The sequence below is a fragment of the Protopterus annectens genome, chromosome 14.part0 (assembly GCF_019279795.1).
Source record: "Protopterus annectens isolate FY-2018-M chromosome 14.part0, PAN1.0, whole genome shotgun sequence".
Lineage (NCBI taxonomy): Eukaryota > Metazoa > Chordata > Ceratodontiformes > Protopteridae > Protopterus > Protopterus annectens.
In genome coordinates, this window is record NC_056748.1 from 732,593,402 (window position 1) to 732,613,162 (window position 19,761).

Here is a 19,761-nt window from a genome sequence, read left to right on the forward strand (position 1 = left end):
TACTATCATGTGAAGCACAAAGTGAGTCTTTAAAATGTGTTCTGTGTTTGATTTTAATTTGTCTGATGTTCTTTTGCGGAGGACAAAAGCACTTACCAGCTTTCTATTGTCTTACAATAAACTTTTTTGCTTTACTTTGTGGACTACCAGCATTTTCTACAGCATCACTATACCAGTGGTTTTATTGTGGAGTATTTGGTTCGCACACTTCTGCAGTTTGGTCAGTAGTTTCTTTCTATCTTTTGGTGCTTACTGTTTGTCCTGGCAGATGTGGAAGATACCATGAACTCCAACGAACCTCCTGTTAAAAGTACTGATTTCAGTATTTTACAACGTGCTGTAGCGGATTTAACTAACAATGTTTGGTCTCTTTCTCACAAAGTGGATTCCCTGACTGCCAAACCTCCAAATGAGGTAAAATGCACTGCAACTACATTGGAAGGAGGAGAAATGGCATCTTCCAACTCACAGAGCTCCTCGAACAATCTTTCCAGCTTAAAAACTTGTACTGCTGGAGCATCTGGTCTTAGTAACGTTAATTTGTCTTCTACTTTTATGCCTAATTTAGCTAAGAGTCCCACATGCTCTATTCCTTGTGGGCAACGAACTGCTGACATTGTTTCTGGTACACAAGGCTTGAATACAGTACCACAGTTAAAAGACTGGATTTCTGCCACTATTTCCCTACAACATGGACAAGTAAACCAAAATGAAACTGGTAATAAAAGCTTACATTTACTTTTAGAAGAGTTTGAATATTATTTATCTAAGATAAAACATTTACAAATGGACAATGCTTATTTTATAGAATGCCTCAAAGAAAAAATTGTACCTAAAGGGTTACGAATGTGGAGGTATCCTAGTGGCTTAAAATCTGATTATGATTTTTTTCTTGAATTAACTGCGTTATTTGATAAACATGGCTTTGACTATATAAAATTGATTGTATCTAACAATGAAAAAAATATTAATGAATTAATGGACAGAGCTACTGAATTTCTACATACAGACAGTATGCAGATTTTACATGCGAGCATTTTAGAATTTTTAAAAGTATAGATGATTTGAGTAACAATATAAAATATTGTAAGATGAAAAAGTTAAACAGGGACAAAATGGAGTATAGTAAAGGCATTGCATACCCTAAACCCCCACCATCCCGGGAATGGGGTAACAAATATAATGCATCTGAAAATGGGATGGTAAATACTAAAGATGTTCCCCAGACCCATTTTTCACATGACCAAGATGATGATAAATGTTTTTTAGACAAGGAAGAATACCCCCCCTTTAAGATGCTCGGAACGTCTGAAAAACAAGACCCCCCCCCAAGTGAACAATTTGAGGGGGGTGAATTATGTAGCCCATCCCCACAACAACCAATGGAACAGAGGGGGGGGGGTTGAACAACCACAAGGGTGGAGGGAACTTCCGCAACAGGAAATGGTCAAACAGGAAATAAGTTTTATGCTGAACAATACAGTCATTGATGATGTACAAGTAGTTGAGTGGAGACCATTTTTTACCCACTTGTATTTTAACTAACAGCATGGGTGATTTTAAGATTTATAATTTTTCAAACCTTGAATTTAATAAAGAACAATGTGATGTTTTTTCTAAAGGGTTTACTTATGTCCCATGGCAACATAGTAACATATCACAAACCTTGATGGACCTGAAATTGTATACCTGTAAAATAAATTTTAAGGTTTTATTTCAGAATTCCTTCCCTATCCAACCCACCAGCTCATTGTCTATATTTAGCACATATAACACCCCCTACACCCTATGATCACCTTATTTGAGAAAATATGTGAATTAGATATTAGGAGTGCACTTTCCACCTATTGTAACAGGGAAGGTTACAGTATCCAAGAAGGTATTCTTATAAAAGAAATGAATAGATTGCTTGACACAATCAGAATTATGAGATCCGATAAGGGTGGGGGGGGGGGGGTTTGCTATTATGAACCTTGATGACTATAACAGAAAAATTTTCATATTGGAAGGAAAAGCATACAGAAGATCATCTGTCAGTGAGGTAAATTGTGCCTATTCAAAAATTAAAAATGAATTACAGGACCTATTTATTGATGGTTTTATTGATATGGCCATTTTGAATTATTTGACTGTTATGTATCCTAAACTAGCAGTAACATTTGGTCTCCTGAAACTACATAAGAACATATCACAACCAGCCATGCGACCCATAGTTGACTAAGGGGTCAATTACGCAACCCCTGGCAAAATACTTAGATTTTAAGTTAAAGAAATTTGTGCAGGAAGAGTCATATATATGTAAAGACTCATGGAGCTTCTTAAAAGATATTAATCACATACCCTTTTGAAGGCTCCTATATGTTAGTAATGGTTGATATAAAGGATCTTTATTCAGTAATTCCCCACCAGGAGGGGTTAGACTAGTTTAATGAATTTTTATATGAAAAGAAAATAAACCATTTTGATGTAATAATGTATACCCAGTTGATGGAGACGGTCCTTAAGAACAATTTGGAACAAGCTTCCTAACAAACAAACATCCCTTGAATCCACACCACTTTTCAAAAAGCAACTAAGAATCTACCTATCTTTACAATAGCTTTGCCCATGTACTAATCCAGACTCATTTTTCATCCTCAATCCACCATCTTCACATGCACAAAATATGCATCCCTTGAAAGAAAAAAAAACTCACCTTGTCTCTTTATATTAAGTTTGTGTTTTTACTCTCTAATATTGCCTTTTCACATATTATTCCTGTTATAAACATGTCATTTTGTATTCTCATGTAATGTATATTCACTTTTATTAGTCTCTATGTCTAATTAATTTTTTTTAAATATGTATTCTTACGTACTATTTTTGTTTTCAATTTACATAATGCTGTAGTGGAGCTTTTCTCCCCGGGCTTCTACGGAAAATGGACAAATATCCAGTTAGACTAGCCCGGTCAACAAATGTAAAATAAAAAAATAAATAAATAAAATTTTATTTTATTTAATATGGAGATTTTTTTTTTACAACAGGAAGGGGTAGCTATGGATTCTGCGTGTGGTGGTCTTTATGCTAACATAGTGGTTTTACAGTGGGAGAAGAAATATTTGTTTCCTTCTGACTTTTACAAGCATGTTAAATATTATACATGATTCCTTTTTATTTTATGGGATGGTCCCTATGCCCTTATTAGTGATTTTATTAGATATTTAGATTCCACCATTTCATTTTTAAGATTTACATATTCATTTAACTTACATGAGATAGCCTTCCTTGATATTAAATTAAGGATTACCAGTATAGTAGGTTTATATCTAAAATATATCGAAATGACATATTCAAATTCACGACTTCATTATAGTAGCATCCACCCTCATAAACAGAAAAAAGTTATTAAGGGACAGTTTGTACGGGCTGCCAGTATGCTATCACTTTCAGAAGATTTTTTAGATGAACGTGATACCTTAAAAGATATGTTTTTAAAGAGGGGCTACCCGTTGAGACTTGTTAACGATGTCCTTTTAGAGGTAGTAAATGAGAGAGAAAGAAATTTTTATATACCTCTTTTATTTGAGGTTTCACTGGATGTAACACACACAGTGAATGTTGCACCCCTAAACTCTGTTTTTACAGGAAAAGAATATAATACTTCATTTCTACATACACGATTGATAGTCCTGATATTAAACATATTTTGAGTAAAAATTGGTCAATTCTAACACGACTGAAGTATCAGAACACATATTGATGAACAACCTACTGTTATTTTTAGAAAAGGTAGAAATTTAAAAAAAATTTTCAAGAAAGGACATACTGTGAATCATTTTTCACATGGACATATGTTGAAGTGTGATATGTGTCGATACTGTTCCTTTATAAATGAAGGAACAGTATTTATGATCAACAACACTAAGATTCATATCAAAAATAAGTATAACTGTAACTCTGAACGTATTATTTATTGTGCCCTCTGTAACCTATGTGATTTTTTTAGAATGGAAAAACTGATAGAAAATTTAAAAATAGAATATATGAACAATGATAGAGCAAAATCCCAAAAAGGGAAGGCATCTCTGATCAGTATTAGCAAAAAACTACGGGCACTCATGAAATCATCTAAGGCCAGCTTCGAGAGAAAAATTGCACAGGACACTAAGGATAATCACAAGGCTTTCTTTAGTTATGTTAGGAACCTGGGTGGGAATTCCCAGATATGCTCAGAATTAGTCCAAAATGACAAAAAATACACCGAGCCCACAGACATTGCCAACATCCTAGCTGACAGGTTCAGTGCAAACTTCTCCCCCCTCTCCCCACCAAAAGGGCAAATATCTATCCCAACAGAGTGCTGCCCCCCTGACATCTCAGATGCTCAGGTAAGAGCTGCCCTCTCCAAAGCAAAAAACACAGTATCAATGGGACCAGATGGTGTCCTGGGCTGCGTCCTACATGAACTCCAAGAAGAGCTAAACCCAAACATAAAACTACTGTTCAATCTTAGCCTTACTACAGGATATGTACCCAAAGAGTGGCGTACAGCAACAGTGGTCCCTCTCCACAAAGGTGGTTCCTCAACGGATCCTGGAAACTATCGCCCCATAAGCCTGACTAGCTTGGTCTGCAAAGCTATGGAAAGGATCATCATGGACCTCATAAATAAAGATATTGGGGACCTACAGACACTGGATCCTACCCAGTTTGGCTTTAAGGGCAGATCCTGCCTCTTAAACCTGGTCGATTTCTTTGAAACAGTCACCAAGGCCATTGACGAGGGAAGGTGGTCCACACAGCCTACCTGGACCTCGCAAAAGCCTTCGATACAATACCCCACCCGGGCATTATAGATAAGCTCACCAGCTTAAATATAAACCCCTATGTCACTAGATGGGTTGCAAACTGGCTCAAGGACAGAACCCACATGATTAGAATTGCTGGAGCCATGTCAGACTCCAAACCAGTTACAAGTGGCGTCCCACAAGGCTCAGTCCTGGGACCTCTCTTGTTTGGTATATATTTCTCGGCGGTACAGGCCAACACGGAAGGACTGTGGCTGACCAAGTTCGCACATGACTGCAAACTGGGTGCCATAATCAACTCCCCAGCCGACACAAGCATCATCCAAAAGGGCCTCATAGAAACAGACAACTGGTGCCAGAGCCATGGCCTCAAGCTAAACGCCAAAAAGTGTATAGTCATCCCCTTTGGCAAAAACAAAGTGCCCACAAATTACCACATAGGTGGTAATCCATTAAGTACAGAAGAAGTCATTAGGGACCTGGGGACCCAAGTTGATAGCAATCTCTCATTTGACAACCACGTGGCCAAAGTGGTTAGAAAAACATTTTATATAGCCCACCTAATCATGAAGGGATTGGCATCTAGATCAGGGGAGGTCATCGTACCTCTTTACTCATCCCTTATCAGGCCCATAATTGAGTACAATGCCCCTTTTGGGATGTACCTTACCAGACACCTGCAGCAACTGGAAAGACACCAAAAGTACCTCACCAAGAGGATCAAAGGGCTCAAACAGATGCCATATGCTGCCCGGTTAAAGAAACTCCAGCTCTACTCAGTGGCATACCGCCTGCTCAGAGGCGATCTGTGCCTGACGTATAAAGCCATGTCCAACCCGGAATTAATGGACATGCTGCACCTCAGAAAATCCAAATCCCATCGAGCTATGCGCTCGAGAGACTTGAACCTCAGCACTGAAATAAATAGGACATGCTGGAGGGACAGATTCATAACCCAGAGGCTCCCTTCACTCTGGAATAAAATCCCAGTCCAGGTTAGGCAGAGTCCCACATTAACTCTCTTCAAGAGGAATCTTGATGAGTGGATAGGAGATCGTAGGTTTACCCTGGCTATCACTTCTGTGTCACTGTTAGACAGAGGCACAGTATACTAACCTCAAAAAAAGGCATAGCAAAATTAATTTAAAATGGGTGGCGAAAGCCAAACACACTCTGGCTAGGCTTATAAATGCCCTAGGGCAGATAGCCTAGTATGAACCTATGAACCTAATTGTAGGAAATAAGAACAGGCAAAGAGACAAATGCTTTGTATAAACATACCTCAGAGAACAGTGACCACACTTTTAATTTTTTTGTTATTGATGGTGTCACAATGGATATCAGGGGAGGTGCATGGTCTGCCTTACTAGAAAAAAGAGAATTATACTGGCAGTTGTTATTAAATGCGGACAACTGCCCAGGTTTAAATGAATCCCTCTCCATTAATTCCATTTTAAAATTGAGAGCTTTAAACAGATTATATATTTGTATATTTATTTATTCATTGCTATTTTAAAAAATTGTGAAGTGGATGATCTTTTTTGTATATTTTCTATATTTTTTATATCTATTAACATGTACTTATTTACCATTTTGCCATTAACATATCGCAGTTTGTATTGCCCTTTTAATTTTTTGTTACTTAGGGCGAATAGCTACTATCATGTGAAGCACAAAGGGAGTCTTTAAAATGTGTTCTGTGTTTGATTTTAATTTGTCTGATGAAGTTCTTTTGTTGAGGACGAAAGCTCTTACCAGCTTTTTATTGTCTTACAATAAACTTTTTTGCTTTACTTTATGGACAACCAGCATTTTCTACAGCATCAATATACCAGTGGTTTTATTGTGGAGTATTTGGTTCACACACTTCTGCAGTTTGGTCAGTAGTTTCACCAAAAGAAAAATCTTCTGGAGGGGAAGTAGAGGGAATGGAGTAATCTGTATCAGAATCCTCATAACTAGATAAGGGCAAATACTGGTAATCAGAAGGAGCAATGACATAAGATTCCTGACGAGAAGAATCAGAAAGAAAATCTGTTAAAGGTCTTTTAGAGGGGAAAGGCTGGCTTCCCCTAATTAAGGTTACAAGGTCTTCAGCCATTCTGAACATTTGTTTTTGATGCATATGGGCCTGAGTCAGCAGTTTGGTCATCTGTTTTCTAGGCATAGTGCGAGTTTTAGGCCTGAGGAATTCAGCACTTCTAGTTGGAAATGATGCTGTTGGTTTAATATGAATTTCTGTAGGCCTGAATACACCTTCAGAAGCTGGTGCCTGCACAGCGGCTCCGGACCCATCCAAGGTAGAAGTATCCGCAGGTTCCATAGTTGAAGAAGCATCTCGTGGCATACCAGACTCCGAATGGGTCTCAGTAGAGGCCTGCAAATCTGTAGTAGCGGGTATCAGGGGCTGCAAAAGCACCTGAGTACCGGTGGACTGGCGACTAGCTTAATGGAAGCATCGTCAGCAGTTTTGGAACTATGCGGTCTGTCTCTGTCTTTATCCTTATTTTTTTTGGAAGATCGGTAGTCGGATGGCTTAACAAAGCCATTTTGGAGTACAGAGATAGAGAACGAAAGTATTTAGCTACAAAAATAGCCTGATGACGAATAGTTTGGATGTTGAACAAGGTACAAAACTGACAGCGAGGGACATTGTGGTCTGGGCCTAAACAGGTGACGCAGTAAGAATGAAAATCTCTATGAGGTATTTGCTCACCACAGGCAAGACAATTGTTAATTTTTTCTGACATCGGTTAGAGCAAGAAAAAAGGATCCCCAACGGGGTACTTATCTTTTATTTTTTTGAAGACTTCGGGTCTGAAACTCGAAAAAGTACAGTTTTGTACCTACCATAATTGTAGATGTTCGAGGATCCACATTGCTGCAGTCATAACCTGTGGGTAGTCCGCTGTCCTCGGTCGGCCCGAATACCAAAGAGCTAGGCTGGCGTCGGTCATTGTCGCCTAGAGCTGACGTCAGTACGTAGTAGTAGTAGTACTTAAGCGCATGACCGACGCCATATCCTCAGTCTTTCTTGCCCCAGATGTCAGAAGGCCTAAAAATGAAGGCCAGAACTAAAGTAGTAAAAGCCCAACAACCACCAGTGTGGAAATAAAGAGTATCCCAAAAAGAAACCCAGCAACCACAACTATAGAGGGGAAGGAGGGAGGGATAATTGGACTGCAGCAATGTGGATCCTCGAACATCTACAATTATGGTAGGTACAAAACTGTACTATGTTCTTCGTCTCACATTGCTGCAGTCATAACCTGTGGGTAGAATCCCAAAGCAAAGGGAAAGGGAGGCTGGCAAACTACAAAGCATTAGGAGCTGCTAACATGCCCTGTAAAACTGCAGTGGCAAACCCAGCCCTGGACTTGGAATAAAGAGGGAGATGGTAATGCTTAGTAAAAGTGTGTACTGAACTCCAAGTAGCTGCCTCCAAAATATCCTTAGTAGCTACATCCCTTAGAAAAGCAGTAGAAGTGGCAGTAGCCCTAGTAGAATGAGGTCTGATCCCAGCAGGAACATCCTTCCCATGATGAGAATAACAAAAAGCAATACAATGACCAATCCACTTTGAAATAGTCTGCTTTGAAACAGCTTTCCCTTGTGAACTCAAAGCAAAAGAAACAAATAACTGTTGAGCCTGTCTGAACTCCTTAGTTCTGCTCAAATAGTAATGTAACTGCCTGTGGATATCCAAAGAATGCAAGACTTTTTCCCCTTTATTTTGGGGATCAGCATAAAAAGTAGGCAAATGAATAGACTGGTTCAAGGCCACATTAGAAACCACTTTAGGCATAAAAGTAGGGTTAGTTCACAAAGAAACTCTATCCTTATGAAATATCAAAAAGGGTTCAACTGCCATGAGTGCCTGCAATTCAGATACCCTCCTAGCAGAAGTAATGGCCAACAAAAAAGCAGTCTTCCAAGACAAAAACTTCAGTTCAGACGTAGCTGTAGGTTCAAAAGGAGGTAAAGTAAGTTTCTCCAAAACAAAATTGAGATCCCAGGAAGGAGTAGGAGCTCTACGTGGGGGTCTTATATTCTTTGCCCCTCTAAGAAATTGTTTGAACAAAGGATGAGAAAATAAAGGAGGGTCACAATCATAGTGAGCAGAAATGGCTGCAGCATGAACCTTCACAGAAGAGAATGACAAACCCTTGTCCAGTAATTCAGTAAGATACTGTAGTGCAAAACTCAAATTAGGCACTGAAACATCAAAACCCTTTGCAGTGCTCCAAAGAAAAATCTCTTCCATTTATCAGCATAAACTTTTCTAGTGCTAGGCCGCCTGGCTTCCAAAATGACCTTCAAAACCTGTTGAGGAAGCTGAGACCCCACCGGCTCCATCACAGAATACGCCAGGCTGTCAGATGGAGGGACTGCACCTGAACATTGAGAAAATGATTGTTTGACTGGGACAACAAATGAGGAACCTGTGGCAGAAGCCAAGGAGGCTCCTGGATTAAACTCCTCAGCAGAGGATACCAATGCTGACGTGGCCAATCTGGTGCTATTAGAATCATGCAAGGCTTGTCCTGCCTGACTTCCAAGAGTACCTTGGGGAGAAGAGGCAGAGGAGGAAAAGCATAAACGTGAAGGTTGTTCCAACTGAAAGATAGAGCATCCACTTTCCAAGCATCTGGGTGGAACATCTTTGTGCAAAATTTTGGAAGTTGAAAATTCAGTGGAGAAGCGAACAGATCTATGCCTGGAGTTCCCCAAGCCACAGTCAATTGTTTGAAAACCTGAGGATCCAGTTTCCACTCGTGGGGATCCACAATTTGCCTGCTCAATATATCTGCTAGGGAGTTCTGAGCTCCCGGCAGAAACCGTGCTTGAAGATTGATTCGAAAACTCAGAGCAGTCTCCCACAAAATCATTGCTTGCCGGCAAAGAGGGTAGGAATGGGTTCCCCCCTGCTTGTTGATGTACCACATGACTGTTGTGTTGTCTGTTTGAATCAACACCTGTCCCGGCTGAAGCAGGTCCTTGAAGGCCATCAAAGCAAATTGAACTGCTAACATCTTCATGTTGATATGCAAATGTAGTAGTTTGGGAGGCCACATGTCTTGTATCCATTTCCCATTGAAGTGTGCTCCCCAAGCCAAGTCCGAGGCATCCGTCGTTAGGATCCGACTTGCCTCTGGTCGGGTCACAGAGAGTCCCTTGTTTAGGTGACATTCCTGAGCCCACCACAAGAATTCCTTCTGGATGCAAGGTATAATCCGAATGACAGTGTCCAAACCGTGGCAGTGTTGAGTCCACACACTTTTGAGATACCATTGTAGCTTCCTCATATGCAGTTTGGCATTGGGAAGTACTAGAATGCAAGATGCCATGAACCCCAAGGCTTGAAGGACTGTCCTTGCAGTCAGCCTGGACATTACTGATAACTGCTGGAAGTAAAGATGAAGAGTTCTTTGTTTGTCCGGGGTCAGAAATGCCATCTGAGAAGCTGTATTCAGTCTCACACCCAGAAAGCACATGTCCTGAGAGGGTACTAGACTGGACTTTATTTCGTTCACAGAATACCCTAGGCACCTTAAAACTGCTATTACATACTGGAGATGTTGTAGTAATATGTCTTTGTTTTGAGCAAGAATCAGGCAATCGTCCAGATAAGGGTAAATTTGTATTCCTCTGTCTGAAGAAAGCAATCACAGGAGCCAGAACTTTTGTGAATACCCTGGGCGCAGTAGATAAACCAAAGGGCAACGCAGAGAACTGATAATGCGAAGTACCAGCCCGAAATCTCAGGAATCTCCTGCAACTGGGCCTGATAGGGATGTGAAGATAGGCCTCTTTGAGATCCAGGGTTACCATCCAGTGATCTTTGCCTAGCATAGGCAGAAGTTGTTGTAAAGTTAACATCTTGAACTTTGGAATGTCTAGGTAGGTATTGAGAATGGACAAATCCAGAATTGGCCTCCAAGTGTTTCCTTTCTTTGGCACTCGGAATAGATGGGAATAAAATCCTAGGCCTACTTCTGACGGAGGGACCACCTGAATTGCCTCCATCTGCAAAAGCAGAGAAATTTGCTCCTGAGCCTCCAGCCTTTGCTGAGGAGGCACATCCGGCATGCCTTTGAAAGGAGGAAAAGTGTGAAAATAAAACTTGTAACCTTGATTTATTATATCCAACACCCATTGGTCCTGGGTGACCAAATTCCAGTTTTGTTTGAAAAGTCCCAACTTTCCTCCTAGAGGAGCTGCCAGTAAAGAAGGGTCTGGCAGCGGAAGATACAGGTCATTGGGTCTGCTTACGAAAGGGCTGACCCCTACCCTCACCAGAAGACTGTGCAGGAGAGCTCCAAGTCCTAGGTCTGAAAGAACCCTGAGCGTGAGCCCTGCCTCTACCACGTCTAGACCTACCCTTAGACTGATAATCCGAAGAAGGATAAGACCATCCTCTAGCAGGCCAATTCCTACTAAACTTAGGGGGCTGCACCTGCATAAAATCCTTGACCGTCTGCATAGACTTAGCCTTATCTTCCATCTTTTTCAAAACTGATTCCACAGGAGGGCCAAAAAGTACTTCAGATTGAAGAGGGGCATCCAAAATCCGAGCCTTAACATGCTCTGACAAATTTTGATCCTTAAGCCAGGCATGTCTACGAATAACTGAACCTGTAGCAGCCACCCTGGATGAAGCCTGAAGAGCATCAAAACCACACTGCAAAGAATGTTTGCCAACTTGATCTGATGCATGAACCAACTCCTGGAGCTCCTTACACTCTATACCCTCAGATAAAGCATCCACCTTAGATTTCAATTGGCCTAACAAAAAATTCTGATACTTCAGCATATGAAATTGGCAATTCAAAGCCCTCATAGCTAATGTAGAGGAGGTGTACACTTTTTTCCCCCACCTATCTAACGCTCTAGAATCCTTATCCAAAGGAACTGGATTCTTAGCCACAGAAGCCCTAACACCCTTCGGACCTTGAATAATAGTTTCCGGATCAGCTTTAGGACTCTTGTACAAATACTTATGTGCTTCTGGAACTCTGTAATACCTGTCTGGCTTAACAGGGGCCGGAGGCAAAGAATCAGGATTAAGGGAAGATTCAGAAAAAACATCCTGAACATCTAAGACAGGAGGAATAGCCAAGGGCCTATGTTGTGGCAGAAACAAAATTCCTAAGCCTTTTCCGAGAATCTGAAAAATCTTGACCTTCCCACTTGAAATGTACCCTCATGGAATGTAAAGTCTCAGAAAAAGAAAAATCCTCTGGAGGAGAAGCAGACGGACAGGAGTCCTCTGCATCCGAATCTGAATAGGAAGGGAAATCCTGAATTTCTTCAGCTGAGGATTCAGAGTAGTCAGAGGAATGATCCATTCCCTCTAAATCTGCCTCCACCCTAGGCCTCTTCTCTGGGGGGGCATAGAACCCCTGATCAAAGTAATCAAGTCCTCTGCCATTTTCAACATATGCTTTTTAGGAACAGGGGCTGGAGAGCTAGAACTATGATCAGGGCCAACAAGACAAGGTTTGGCCTTAGCATGGCCTTTAGCCACTGAAGTAGAAGGCCTAATAACCTTTTGTAAAGCTGGAACTACAGACACCTGAGAAGCACCCTCAGCCTGGCCTAACTCCTGAGAGGCCAACTCCTGTAAAAGTAAAGGTTCCCCCTGGGATTCAGCCGAACCTCGGCAGGATCCACAGGTTCAACCGAGGCTCAGAACCGGCGTCCGCAACGGACGACTCATCCGTTTAGACCTTAAAGATTTATCCTTATGCTTTTAGCGGTAGCGGCGCCGGAGGATCTGACGGCATGTTATAGTTACACCGTTTACCAAAAACAAGCCTGGCACAGTCTAATCTTCGTTTAATGGTGCGCTTATTAAATCTAGCAGAAAAGCGACACCCGACCACGTCGTGCTCAGGCCCCAAGCAAGGAATACAGAAAGAATGATAATCCCTATGAGGTATCTGTTTCCCACAAGAAATACAATTATTAACTTTTTCTGACATCCGGATAACTGAGGCAAGAAAAGACAAAAATTTCCCCAACGGGGTACTTAGCCCAACTTGGTCTTCGGTCTGAAACTCGATAAATGAAAATTTCAGAACGCTGAACGGCACTTGCAAATGCAGCTTCTGCTTCGTACCACGCGGCAAGAAAGACTGAGGATATGGCGACGGTCATGCGCTTAAGTACTACTACGTACTGACGTCAGCTCTAGGCGACAATGACCGACGCCAGCCTAGCTCTTTGGTATTCAGACCGACCGAGGACAGCGGACTACCCACAGGTTATGACTGCAGCAATGTGAGACGAAGAACATCGAAAATTTCAGGAGTCAGCCGACCAGCACTTGCGAACTGCTTCTGCTTCGGGCACCGCACAGCAAGAAAGACTGATGTAATGGCATTGGCTGCATGTTTTATACCCCTGACAACTTGACATCATGGAAGAAGCGACAGCATCCGACGCAGAAATCCGAAGACACTGGCATTCAGGCCGGCTGAGGGCTATCTGCAGGCAGATGACCCTAATGTGACGACTAACAGTGAAACACGAAGAACATCCAGTGTCAAAGACTCCCCAAAAGGACCATGGATGGCCACAGGATCAACTTGAGTTATATTTCACCAAACTGTAAACCATTCAGTCATGGATATATCAGTGAATTGATAAATTCACTAAATCACAAGACAGTGGTCATGACAGCAAATAGGAAAAAAGCAGAATCAGAAAATTAAGATAGAAGGGAATATAGGGGAACTGGTTAACAGCTTCAAGTACTTGGGAGGTGTAATTCAGAAGGGAAGTCTGAAAGTTAGAATCAGGGGTACTGCAGCCAAGTGACACCCATGTTCAGGAGAACTGTATGACAGAAAAGTGCAAAAAATGCCAAAAAGTAATGTGTACAAAACAGTGGTGCTGCTAAATGGTGCAAAAAATCTGGATAGTTAAGGCAGAGCAACTTAAGAAACTCAAGATGATGTGGATTAATTCCTGAGATAGGTAGTACGAGGTACACTGTGAGACAGGTGAATAATGAATACATGAATGCTGATGCCAAAGCAGTCCAGCTGCAGAAAAGGTCAGAGAACAGATTACAATGATTTGGTCACATATGCAAGAAAAACAGACCTGGTAAAGCAAACCTGATTAGATATAAACTGCAGAAGACAACTTGTGACAGGCAGAAATGACCATCAGTTAGGAGAGTGGCTACCAAATGATAAGAGGTGGCAACAGTTGATGCGATACAGCAACCCCATTTAAAATGGGAAAGGAGATCAATGATTATGCTGAATTACTGACATATTCCTGGTTTCTTCTGAGCTTAATGGCTGACAAAACACCTGACAGGAGGACAGCTGCATGTCAATACCATAGCAACAATAACAAACCTCTTCCCCAAATAACACACAAACCTGTATACAGTACACAGTCATGAACCAAGCATACAGAGTTCTGGAACACGAGTTTAAAAAAAAAAGCAGTACAGAAATACTAACTACTAAAACAGCCCTCAATGTAATATCCAAATGAATTATACTTCACTACAAAGTACTGCAAAATACCTCAAATGTCTTTTTTTGTTTTGCTTCCGAAAAATCAAATGAAATATATGCTATACTTTATAATCGGCTGCTTTACAGATACCAGAACACCAGGCATTAATGTCATTTTGACTTCAGGGTACTTTGCTGACTTGGAATAGTAAAGTTGCAGAGCTGGCAGGAAGACCCCTCTGTGCCATCTTGGCCTCCTTGGCTAGAAACGTACCTCTCAACCTCTTAATGCAAAAAAATGAGGGGACAAAGGTCCAAAAATAAGGACAGATTTTAAATATTGCTCTTACAAACTTAGAAAGTTGATAGAGTAATAGTTACATGATATCACACATTTTATGAAGGATTTGAAGATAAACTCAATTGCAGGTCATTACTTAGTGACTTCAGTCCTCAGATTGGGTCTACATCATTTTGTCGAAGCAACTAACTGTTGAACACCTATGCATCGAACACCAATTCCGAACATTCATTTAAGCAAATTTCTTCCAGGGGGGAGTTAGCCAACCTAGCAACTTTCAGAAAAAACATTAAACTACCCCTTCCAATTAAATATACCAAACTCTGAAATCACACTACAGTGGGGAAAGGGGCAAATTCCTGATAATGGCCAACAAGTTGTTTTCCCCTGGGAAGAAATTCACCTAAATGAACATTTGACAGAATTAATGTTCAATGGATTCAGTTCAACTAATAGGTGTTCTACAGTTAGTTGCTTTGATAAAATGATACAGACCCCCCCCCCTCGGATCATCCCAGTGATTTACCACAAAAACACAAATTTATTGAGGAATACACCAAAACTATGAGGTGCAAATTTGGTCAGTCAGCAAAAATCTGGACAGTTGAGAGATATGGCTAGAAAGGACTCCAATGAGGAAATCTATGCTACAAACAGCACTTTGTGCATAATGCAAATGTTTACCTGAAACAATGCAAATGTCTACCTGAAACAATGTGCACACATGTAGTAATACAGTACAAGCATATTTAATAAGAGTACACAAGAGGAAATTTCAACAAAAAAGTAAATCAACCAAGACTATGGTGCATGTATGCTTGTACCATTCCACTTCTACTTTTACCATTGCATTCAATAATGTGACTTCACATCTGAAAACCACACCAATGTCACATGTAAAAAGAAGTTATGTCTTACCATAACGTTCCATCTCTATTGTTGATCCTCGTTCAGTCATTATGCCTGGGTTATCGGTTCCGACTTCAGAACAGAGCCGGACATCTTCCAAGCTCACAACAGCCACAAACTCTCGAGCTAAACTCTTACCCACAATTCTCCTCTCCCTGTTACCTCAGATTGAGTTTACAAGTCAAAGGAAGTAGAGGCTACCTCTGATCAAAGAACCTAATGGAACCGGATGATGAGATCCACTAAGCCTCAGGAGGGGGAAGGAGGGAGGGTTGTAATGACTGAACGAGGATCAGCAATACAGATGGACTGTTATGGTAAGACATAACTTCTTTATCTGATATTGATAATCCTCGTTCATTCCTTATGTCTGGGACAGAGTCCCCAGCTACCTTTATTCCTGGGAGGATCTCATGGAAGAACATTACTGAGCACCACTGAACCAAAGGACACTCTTCCTCTGGAGGCCAAATCCAATTTGTAATAGCTGATGAAGGTATGGGGTCTAGCCCAAGTTGCAGCTGCACAAATGTCAGGTAAAGAAGCTCTAGCATGAAAAGCAGCAGAAGTTGCGACCAACCTAGTGGAATGAGCCCTAATGGCTGTAGTCAGAGGGATATCGTGAGCTTTGTAAATAAATGTTACACAGTCTTTTAACCATTTAGCCAATGTGACCTTAGAAACAGCACATCCAAGTCTAGAACCAGAATAGACCAGGAATAGCTGATTTGATTTGCGAGAAGCCTTAGTTCTGTCCAGATAGAAACAAATTTCCCTGTGAATGTCAAGGGTATGTAGACAATACGTTAGAATGACTGGGAAAGAAACCTGGCAATTCAATGGATTGGTTAATGGACATTTCAGAGATCACTTTTGGCAGGAAAGAAGGATTAGTTCTCAATGATACAATCTTTATGAAAGATTAAGTAAGGCTGTTTGATGCACAGAACTTGAAGTTCAGAGATACGTCTGGCAGAAGTAATGGCGACCAGGAACAAAATTTTCCAAGAAAGAAACTTGAGGTCACATGAAAAAGCTGGTTCAAAAGGAGCCGTAGTCAACGCTTGCCGAACTAAAGACAGATCCCATGGCTGGCTAGGTTCTCTAAAAGGGGGTTTCAAATGATTTACGCCTTTTAGAAAAGTCTTGCATAGTACTGCAGTGGTGGTGCTGCGGTAGCGTTGTTGCCTCACAGTAAGACGTTGTCCTGTTCGATTCTCAGCTAGAGCGGCTTCTGTGTGGAGAAATGCGTGAATGGGCGTACCCTTCTTTGGAGGTTGTGCATCAGGGCCGGCAACTCGGCATGTAAAAATCTACCGCCAATCATTAGCGGACCGGAGTTCCGCTGTGGCAACCCCTAACCGGGAAAAGACGAAAGACAACAAGAAACGTCTTGCATAATTTGTGTGACATAAGAGAAGAGTCATGGACACCATTGCGCAAATTAGATATCGCAGCCAAATGAACTTGAATGGTAGAAGCAAATAGGCCAGAATGGAATAAACTGGACAGGTACTCCAGTACTACCGGCACTGGCGCTGAAAAAGGGTCTCTCTCTCTTTTTCCTTCAGACAAATGATAAATATTTTCCACTTGCTGAGATCAGTAGTTCTGGTGGAAGACTTATGAAATGCAATAAGAATGTCACGTACTAGGGAAGAAAGATCAGTCTGCTTGGCAATCACTGGAAGTGGAGGAACCAAGCTGTGAGCTTCAGGCTGTTTGGGTTGGGGTGAATCAGATTCTGTGAATGGGAGATCAAATCTAGAGTTGGATCGAGAATCCATGGTTGATCTAGCAGGTGAGGCCATAAAGAAGGGGAAAGTACAGTTTTGTACCTACCATAAATGTAGATGTCCGAACTGGATAGCATCTGCAGTCATAACTGGGTTGTCCTGTCGTCAGGCAGCCCTTCAGTCGGCCGGATTCCAAAGTCCGGGTCCGGCTTCGGCTGATGTCGCACTTCACCCGACGTCATCTCTGTTGGTCTTCGGGTATAAAAGCATCAGCCGACGCCATTTTCCTCAGTGTTTCTTGCCCCAGATGCCAGTAGCCCTCTTGAAGGCTAAAAATTGGATAGATGCCAATGTTTCCAAAAAGATAGAGGTAAACACAAAAATAAGCATGTATGTACATATATACAAACAAATACACCATAAAGACTCCCCACCAGCTAGCTATTAGGAGGGTAAACACCCTAGGAGTACCACAGAGGGAGGAGGAGGGTAATCCTGACTGCAGATGCTATCCAGTTCGGACATCTACATTTATGGTAGGTACAAAACTGTACTATGTCCTTCATGGATGCATCTGCAGTCATAACAACTGGGTAGAATACCATAGCCAACTAGGGAGGAGGATAAAAGTAGATTATGGTGTGTTTAGGATCCCTTGCAGTACAGCAGTGGCAAACCCTGCTCGGGATCTGGAATATAGAGGCAAATTATAATGCTTGGCAAATGTATGCACGGAGGTCCAAGTAGCCGCCTCAATAATGTCTTTGGTTGCCACTCCTCGTAAGAAGGCTGTGGTAGTGGCTGTTGCCCTTGTAGAATGAGGTCTTATGTTCTGTGGAATTGGTTTTCCATGGAAGGAGTAACAGAATCGTATGCAATTTCCTATCCATTTGGAGATTGTCTGTTTGGAAATAGCTTTTCCTTCCCTTCCTGTTGCATAGGCTACAAAAAGTTGGTCAGTCTTTCTGCTATTTTTTGTTCTGTCCAAGTAGTAGCGTAGCTGTCTATGTACATCCAAGGTATGCAGTATTCTTGGCCTGTGTTTTGTGGGTTGGGAAAGAAGGTAGGTAGGTGGATTGCCTGGTTTAAAGACACTCTGGATACCACCTTAGGCATAAATGTAGGATTAGTCCTCATGGACACTCTATCTTGGTGGAAGATTAGGAAGGGTTGCACTGCCATTAAGGCCTGTAGTTCTGAAACCCTCCTTGCTGAAGTAATTGCCAGTAGGAAAGCAGTTTTCCATGACAGGTGTTGTAGGTCTGCTGTTGCTGCTGGTTCAAAGGGTGATAGTGTCAACTTTTCTAGCACAAAGTTTAAGTCCCAAGCTGGTAATGGAGGTTTCCTTGGAGGTTTTACATTCTTGATTCCTCTGAGGAACTGCCTGAGCAAAGGGTGCGAAAAAACAGGTGGATCAAAGCTGTATTCTGCTGAAATAGCTGATGCATGTATCTTGATGGAGGAGTAGGACAGGCCTGAATGAAGAAGTTCGCCAGATACTCCAGAATGTTAGGCATATCTATGTTTGACACATCTTTTCCTCTTTCCGTACTCCAAATGACAAACCTTTTCCATTTTCCAGCATAGTTCCTTCTTGTTGAAGGTCTGCGTGCTTCAAGAATAATGTCTTTAACTCTTTGGGAAAGTTCTGGATTAGCTGCTGCTATGTGATGTTCCATGCAGTCAGTTGCAACGTTTTAGGTTTGGATGTATGATGCTGTAGTTGTTCTGAGTTAACATCAAAGGCATCAGGGGTATTGGCCACATATTGTTCTGAGACATGCTCCTCAGCAGTGGGTACCAGTGTTGTCTTGGCCAGTTTGGAGCTATCAGGATTATCCTTGGACGTTCTTCCTTGATTTTTAGTAGTACTTTGTGTATCAAGGGAAGAGGTGGGAATGCATATGCTGTTAGGCCTTTCCAGCTGAAGGAGAGCGAATCCACTTTCCACGCTAGTGGGTGGAATGTCCTTGTGCAGAACTTTTTGAGCTGGTGATGGAGAGGTGATGCGAATAGATCTATCTGAGGCATTCCCCATTTCTTTGAGATGGTCTTGAAGATGTCCGGGTGCAGCTTCCATTCGTGGGCATCCGATGTGGTTCTGCTTAATATGTCTGCTAGAGTATTTTCTTTTCCCGGTACAAATATTGCCTGTAACTGGATGTTGTAGCTGAGTGCCAGGGTCCACAGCTCCAAAGTCATTCTGCATAGGGGGTATGAATGAGTGCCTCCCTGTTTGTTGATGTACCACATGACTGTGGTGTTGTCTGTCCTTATCATCAACTGGCCCTCTTGGAGAAATGGTTTGAACTTTTGGATTGCCAGTTTTACTGCCAGCATTTCTTTTAGGTTGATGTGCAGGTGAAGTTGATCCTGTGTCCACAATCCTTGTACGCATTTGTCCAGCATGTGGGCCCCCCATCCTAGGTCTGAAGCGTCTGTTGTGATGGTCTGGCTTGCTTGACATCTGCGAAAGGGTAGGCCTGGGTTTGACTGACATGCCTGAGCCCACCATAGGAACTCCTGCTTTAAGCATGGAATTAGTG